This window comes from Ostrinia nubilalis, chromosome 3, assembly GCF_963855985.1.
Source record: "Ostrinia nubilalis chromosome 3, ilOstNubi1.1, whole genome shotgun sequence".
In the NCBI taxonomy this organism is placed as follows: Eukaryota; Metazoa; Arthropoda; class Insecta; order Lepidoptera; family Crambidae; genus Ostrinia; species Ostrinia nubilalis.
The window spans coordinates 9,085,269-9,092,967 of record NC_087090.1 but is presented as its reverse complement, the minus strand read 5'-3'; the positions used below and the strand labels follow the sequence as shown (position 1 = coordinate 9,092,967).

Below are 7,699 nucleotides of genomic sequence, written 5' to 3'. Positions count from 1 at the left end.
CAATTATGCTTAAATCTCTTTTACATAAGAATGTAACCGGACTGATCTTTGGACTGCTCCACTACATTCTGCAAATATTGTGTAAACAATATTCTAATAATTTTACTACGATAAAAATCAAGTTACATAATGATTACAAATCAGAATGTAAATAATTACTCATCACAGGTATTGTTTACAATTATAAACCATTATTTTCAGATAATGGGCTAACAGAAGAACCAACCCAGATAACAATTTAAACTTGAATCTGACTTGCAGTAAGTTTGATGTATCAAAAATGAAGCTTTGTTTCAAATTTGCCATGGCAAGTATATAAACTTGAGGCAAGTTTAAATCAAACTTTCTAGTTTCCGAGCGACAAACTTGCATTAATGTGTTTCTATAAAGTATATGCAAGTTTGCCTTAACAAACTTGCATTATGTCTGCTTCTATAAATTATATGTAAGTTTGCCTTAACAAACTTGCATTATGTCTGCTTCTATAAATAATATGTAAGTTTGCCTTAACAAACTTGCAATGAATATGCATGTTTGACATTAAATAAAACAACAAACATAACATATATTTTTTTATTATTTATACTTTTATCTTATCTTACTTTAAATGAGAAAAAATCGGTTTCATGGTCGCCGCTATTGGTTTTTTTCTTTATTTTGTGTTTCTGCTCTGAAACAAAAAGAAACAAGTATATTTACCACAGGTTAAGACATTATTTTACATTTAATTGTATAAGTTTCTGTACTACTAACAAAATTATGAACTATGTCTGAAATAAATATATTTATAGTAATCCTTAAAAACTACTATAAGGGTAAGGGGTTATTAGTTAAAATTCTGAAAAGAGCACATCTAAAATTTGTAAATCACTAGGTACATAGTATAAAAGAAAGTCGCTGTCTGTCTGTCCCTTGTGTAATAATAATGTAATATATGTATAACTAGCGACCCGCCCCGGATTCGTATGGGGTTCTATTATATAACCTTTCTCATAAATCCCTCTAACTATTGTTGAAAACCGCATCAAAATCCGTTGCATAGTTTTAAAGATTTAAGCATATGTATATAGGAACAGACAGCGACAGCAACTTTGTTTTATACATATTATGTATAATACATGTACCCGTGTGAAGCCGGGGCGGGTCGCTAGTGTAAAATAAAATACATCTAATGTAAATAAATTAAATCTTACCTTCTTGAAAGTCTAACTTTAGCTTGATTTAGCCAATCACTTATAATTTCTTTTAGACTGTCTTCAGTTACATCTTCGTTGATTTTTTTACATATTTCTGAAAAATAAAATAGAAATAATTAACACTAACAAACACGAATGATTCAGAAAATAATAGTAGTAGGTATATTGAGAGATATACAGGTGTATCTAAATGAATTCATTGGCAACCTTGCAGGGGGAAGCTCAGACCATCATTATGAACAACTTTATTTTCGTGATCAGTTTTTGTATGAAAACAGGAAAAATTGGTCATAGGAAAAGTTCATAATGATGGTCTGAGCCACCCCCTGCAAGGTTGCCTATGAATTCATTTACACCCTGTATAAGTTTGTAATAAAATAAAGGTACTTACGAAAGATTAATTTATAGGTTTCTGTACTCATAAATGACTTTTTATTCGAATTTTTTCATCTGTTTCCCAGTTAACGAATACAACTCGGCTACATCATCTAGAATTATTCGTCTCAACATATTAGTCGTAAGGCTTCTTACATTTCTGCCGCCAATACCAGACAAAAATGACATCTGAAATTTAATTAAAGTAGCATTAGAATGTTTTCATAGAATAATAAAATTTGCCCTGTGTTTAAGTATTTAATTTATACATACTATTGCCTGTATTCTTGTTTATTTTTAAATGGTCATCGAAATTATTAAAACTTGCAATATCTTTACTGGTAGACTTGCCAAAAGTTCTGAAAGACCTGCATTGTCATCTGTTGGTGAAAATGTTTCTTCGGACCTAGCTAACGGTAAATCCAATTTTCTATTGATTTCAGCCATTTGGTTAGCTAGGTCTGACACAATCTGAATCATATGACTCTGCTGTATAGCATATTGCTTGTTTGTAATGCACTCTGTAACAAATAAAAAAACATGGAAAAGTCATAACTAAAACAAGTGAAAATATGAAATTTTGTCGCATTGCATCTTTGACGAGAGAAGCTCATTGCATGTTATAAAAACCTGTTACCTGATTGGCAGTTAACAGCTTTGAGTTGTGTTTGCTTGGCCTCTTTAGAACCGGAGGTGACTGGGTAATTTACAGCAGACATTATGTCCACTGTCACTTCATTTGTAACATCATTTTCTGCTTCGTCTGAGTCCAAATTTCAGGTTTCTTCCGCTTTTTTTAAATGTAATCGTGCTTCGCCATAAGTTTCTGAAATAAATAAAAAAGTCACAATAGTAAAATCTAGTTATAACTTAGCAATACAAAAATAAAGAAAATTATTTTACCATAACTTTTAAGTATTTTTATTTGATATTGTGACCATGTTGCTTCAGGTGCAGGCATCTTCTTCAAGTTTGTTTTTGATTTCTTCAGTGCATACATTAGGGTAATAACAAGTGTTGGTATCTTAACCACTTTGATGAAACTATGCCAGGAGCATCATCTTCATCTAAAAATGTAACCAAAAAAAATTTTTTTGATTCCATTATGCAAAGTCTGAAACCAAATAACACTATTAATTATAATTATATTATATATATAATAATAGATAGGTATGTAGGAGGAAATTTATGTTACCTTTGCTAAGACATAACTAACAATTTTAAGAATTAAACGAGGTAGGATAAAAGTACATGATAAGGTGGATAGGATGTTTAGGGGGTATTTTATATTTACATTTACAATTTTGAAGTGCTATGAGTGTAGCATTTTCATAGCAACATGATAATTATTGAAAGGAAAAACTATGACTTTTCCATCAATGTCAGTCACTGTACAGCAATTAATTTATTTTATTTGAGGATATTTGTTAATTTTAGACGTTCTATTTATGTATTATTTTCCAATTGCAGTGCAAGACAGGGTCCACGATGTACATTTACAACTTACAATAACACCTTTCTGTTACACATAGATAATTAGAAATAGATATTGAGTAATATGCATAACTAAACAGGATCGAACATGCAGGAACTATTTAGGGTTAGGAACACTTGGAACACGTTGCCTGGGTTTGAAAGTAGGTAAATAAGGTTTAAGGGATAGTTATGAACTACATATTATCATTAATTCTGTTTGTAAAAGTAAAAATAAATGAACTAACCTATAATCTTCAGCACGTCACGCGTCCAATTCGCACAACAGAAGCGTTTATTAAATAAAACACCTTGCAAAACAAAAAAACTTGTAGGTTCTACGTTCTACCACTGATTTTGTGCACTGCAAAACACAGATTAGAGAGTAATTGAGAGTATGCTGCAAAAGTGCAAAACACTTGGCTGTTTTTTCTTCCGGAACCGGAAGTTTTTGTTTTCTTTTTTATGGCTTCGGGCGAGTTACGTTGGCGTATGATTATTTGCAGTGTTGCCAGTCGGGTCTTGTCAGAAATTACCAGAAATATAAAAAAATGTAACCTTTTTGAATAAAAAGTAACCTTCATAAGGGTGCGGAGCGATTGTGTAAGGTTGTTCATGGATGGTTCATGTTTACCTAAATTCGAAATTTTGACCATTCCATGAAGACCGAAAAGTGACCGGTCGTATAAAACCGTTTCATGGATTTGCGTTTTATTATCAAAAAAACATTTGCTAAAACTCATTGTCTTTAACAAATAATAAATCAAATTCATGTTTAAATGCAGTTTATGACATAATTTTTAAATTGTCACTATTAATATTCTACAATTTCTGAAAAATCACCTAAAAGTAACCTTTTCATTAGTGTAACCAATGCAGTTCAAAAGTAACCTAAAAGGTTACAAAAGTAACCTTCTGGCAACACTGATTATTTGCTCCATGCGTATGACAGTTTAACGCAAGTTTGTAACAAACAAAAAACAAACTTGATACTTCATCTTTGAAACATAGCGCAAAATGCAAACTTGCTTCAAAATTAAAAAAGCCTTGAAACATCATACCTAAATCAAAAAGCTTACAGCAATATTGCCACAAACTTGATTTGTCATATTTGACGTGACAATCTAATTTCAAATAAAAATCATGTTTGCAGCAAGTTCGCTTGCTATCTGGGAATCATCGATCTCGAAAATAGTACTAACGTTTCTCAATCCAACCAAAACTTGGCCGAAATCACGAATACAACCCCAGTTTTGCCCAACGCAGAAATAGACCCCGAAAGTGACCTAGTCAACCTAGAACATATCTCGGGGGAGACTGCCAATAAAGAATGTGAAAACACACAGTTGGACAAAGACATTTTAGAGGTCCTTGGAGACGACCCTTACACTACTGTACAGTACGGAGAAGAAATCCATAAGGAACTCGCAACCCGGTTACAACATATTACAGCCTCTGGCTTAACCAAAGAAGCTAGAAAAGAATTGCAACAAAAATACCTGCTTCCGGTATTCCGGCATTGAATCCGGAGATTAAAGCAGCTTTGCCTGAAACGTTAGCCAATCGCGACAAAGCCATAGAATCTAAACAAAAACTCTTGGCATCGGCCATCTCCTGCGTAGCATCAGCTACTTCATATTTGCTGGAACCCCAAAATCAAAACAAGGAGTTATTGAAGAAACTTATGGACGCAAATAGACTTTTGTGCGACATACAGCATTCCGATTCAGTGACCAGGCGAATGTTTAGTACGTCAGTACTTAAAAAAGACGTCAAATCCCAAATAATGAACTCCAAAATTGACAAATTTCTATTTAGTGAAAATCTTGCTGATACACTAAAAACAGCTAAAGCCGTGTCTAAGTCCGGTGCTGAAATAAAATACACGAATACTAGAAAGGACGTCAAAAAACCCCAACCCTCAACATCCAAAGCCGGTACTTTAAACGTGAAAGCCCAGGTGGCTCAGCCTCAGAGACCACCTGCGACCACGAGGAAGACCCAACCACCTGTCTATCACCAGAATCGGCCCGCCGGATCATCCAAGACGTCATCGCAACGGCAGAAGACGACCAACTATCGACGTTAGAAGAGGTAAACTACGCGGGACGCTTATCTAAATATTACTCCCAATGGTTACGGATCACAGACAATCAGACCGTCCTGTCTTGGATCCAGGGCTACAAAATTGAGTTTAATAGCACTGTAAAACAATGTTCTATTCCAAAACCACCTGTACCCTCTCCTAAAGAGTTTACACAATTTGAGGAAGCTATATCAGAACTTTACAATATTGGAGCTATTTCTAAATGTAAACCTTGTCCCAACCAATTTATATCAAGTATTTTTCTAAGGCCTAAACCAAATGGTAAGATGCGGTTAATACTAAACCTAAAAAACTTAAATAAACACATTGACACTTATCATTTCAAGTTAGAAGACATACGTACAGTCCTAAAAATCATAGAAAAAGATTCGCTAATGGCTACTTTAGACTTAAAAGACGCGTACCTTTTATTAAAAATAGACGAAACTTCCAGAAAATATTTGAGATTTACATTTAATAATATCCTTTACGAATTCAACGCCTTACCATTTGGTCTTAACACGGCACCTTACATCTTTACCAAAGTGATGAAACCGGTAGTCAAATTGCTACGATCAGCAGGTTTTTTATCATCTATATATCTAGATGATTTATGTTTACTGTCCGACTCGTATCACGGCTGCCTGAATAACGTAGAAACAACGCAAAAACTGCTCACTAGTCTCGGGTTCATAATAAATTTGAAAAAGAGCGTTTTGACTCCCTCAACAACATGCAAATATTTGGGGTTTGTAATTGACACAAATGAAATGAATATTCAACTACCTTCCGATAAACGAATTCGAATAGTCAATGAAACCAAAAAAGTTATAGAACTAAACCAATGCAAAATCAGATATTTCGCACAATTTGTTGGACTGTTAGTTTCGGCCTGCCCTGCGATAGAATATGGCTGGCTCTACACAAAACAACTAGAACGTTGTAAATATTTGAATCTTCAAGGGCATGGTGATTACAACAAAACCATGATACTTCCGCCTTCCCTACATGAGGACTTGGAATGGTGGTTACAGGCTGTCCCTCATTCCGTAAAACGAATAAGAGACGACCACCATGAACTAGAGATCTTCTCTGACGCCTCAACAACGGGGTGGGGGGCTGCCTGCGGATCTGATACTGCCAGTGGTCCGTGGTCCAACAAAGAGCGCCAATATCACATTAACCAATTAGAACTTTTAGCCGCGTTTATAGCTCTTAAAATATTTGCTAAAAACTGCACCAATTGTCAAATACTAATGCGTCTAGACAATTCCACTGCGATTAGTTACATTAATCGCATGGGGGGCATACAATTCCCCCACTTAACGGCCATAACAAAATCTATATGGCAATGGTGTGAACAACGTAGTATTTTTGTAGTTGCTTCATACATAAAATCTAGTGACAATGACATCGCCGATGGGGAGTCACGACGAACTCACCCAGACATTGAGTGGGAATTAAAAAACTCCGCCTTTAAAGCTATTACAGACAAATTTGGATTCCCTGAAATCGATTTATTTTCTAGTCGCATTAATAAAAAATGTGACGTTTATGTGTCATGGAAAAAGGATCCTGTGCCTCTACCATGAGTTTACCTACCGAGCATCTCGCTATCGAGGGCGTAAAAAAATGTATGGCAAATTGTACAGCGCCTCTAGCGGTTAGTAGCTGAACCACAGCAAAACTAAAAACACTACCATGAGTTCATCTCAAATCGTTAGGTAAAAAACCTATCTAAATGAATACGATAGCGACTAAAGTTTTTATTAAGTTTCATACAAATAACATACCATGAGTTGCAATTTTCAAAGATGTCATCGAAAAATACCTTAGCTGTCACAGTAACGTAACTCACTGGCTTATTGACGTGTGAAAAGCAAAATAAAATTGTGGTTTTAGGTCATTTTAGGTGTTTTCTTTATTAAATTATGTCGGAAAGAAGTTTATTACGATGGAACATGTTATCAGCATGTGGGCAGACCTCCCACTAGGTGGACCGACGATCTGGTGAAGGTCGCGGGAAGAACCTGGATGCGGGCACATTGTGGAGATCCTTGGGGGAGGGAGAGGATGCTGCGTTTCCCAGAGATATGCGAGGGAATTGTGTCGTGCGAAGATGTCTAGCTGTGCTGTGAAAATGTGTGCGGGTTTCCACCAAAGCTGTGCGAGGAAAATGTATCGTACGAGGATGTGTAGCAGAGATTTGAAAATGCTCATTAGTGTTGTACAGCCTGAGCCTTTTCTACCAGAGATGTGCTGACCGAGGCGAGGTAAATGAAGCGATTCTATTGGTTCTTTACAAACACATCCTTCGCTACGCATCCTCGCACATCTCTGGTGGAAACGCAGCCTTACGAGATCATGATAGAAAGCTAATCCGACAATGAATATGTATTTTCATAAGTTGAAATTTACTTTTGTTTTTAATCAGTCTGTGTATTATGTATTAGGTTTTGTGAAATAAATAGTCAATAAAAATTAATCATTTTATTTTCAACTAGCTTTTGCCCGCGGCTTCGTCCGCGTGAAATTTAGTTTGTCACAGATCATCATAATTATAGCCTAT

The 7,699-nt window shown here is 35.2% G+C and overlaps 1 long non-coding RNA gene across 2 annotated transcripts; it reads right to left on the bottom strand.

Moving 5' to 3' along the window:
* Positions 1 to 559: 559 nt before the first annotated feature.
* On the bottom strand, positions 560 to 3,490 carry LOC135087841 (uncharacterized). 2 transcript variants are annotated; one of them, XR_010260921.1, is made up of 7 exons: positions 3,293 to 3,490; positions 2,475 to 2,685; positions 2,209 to 2,397; positions 1,845 to 2,092; positions 1,588 to 1,760; positions 1,194 to 1,290; positions 560 to 670 (listed from the first exon to the last, which is right to left on the bottom strand). It is a non-coding gene; the product is annotated as an uncharacterized LOC135087841 (long non-coding RNA). The 2 variants fall into 2 exon arrangements; XR_010260922.1 differs by lacking the exon at positions 3,293 to 3,490 and adding an exon at positions 2,767 to 3,222.
* Positions 3,491 to 7,699: the final 4,209 nt, after the last annotated feature.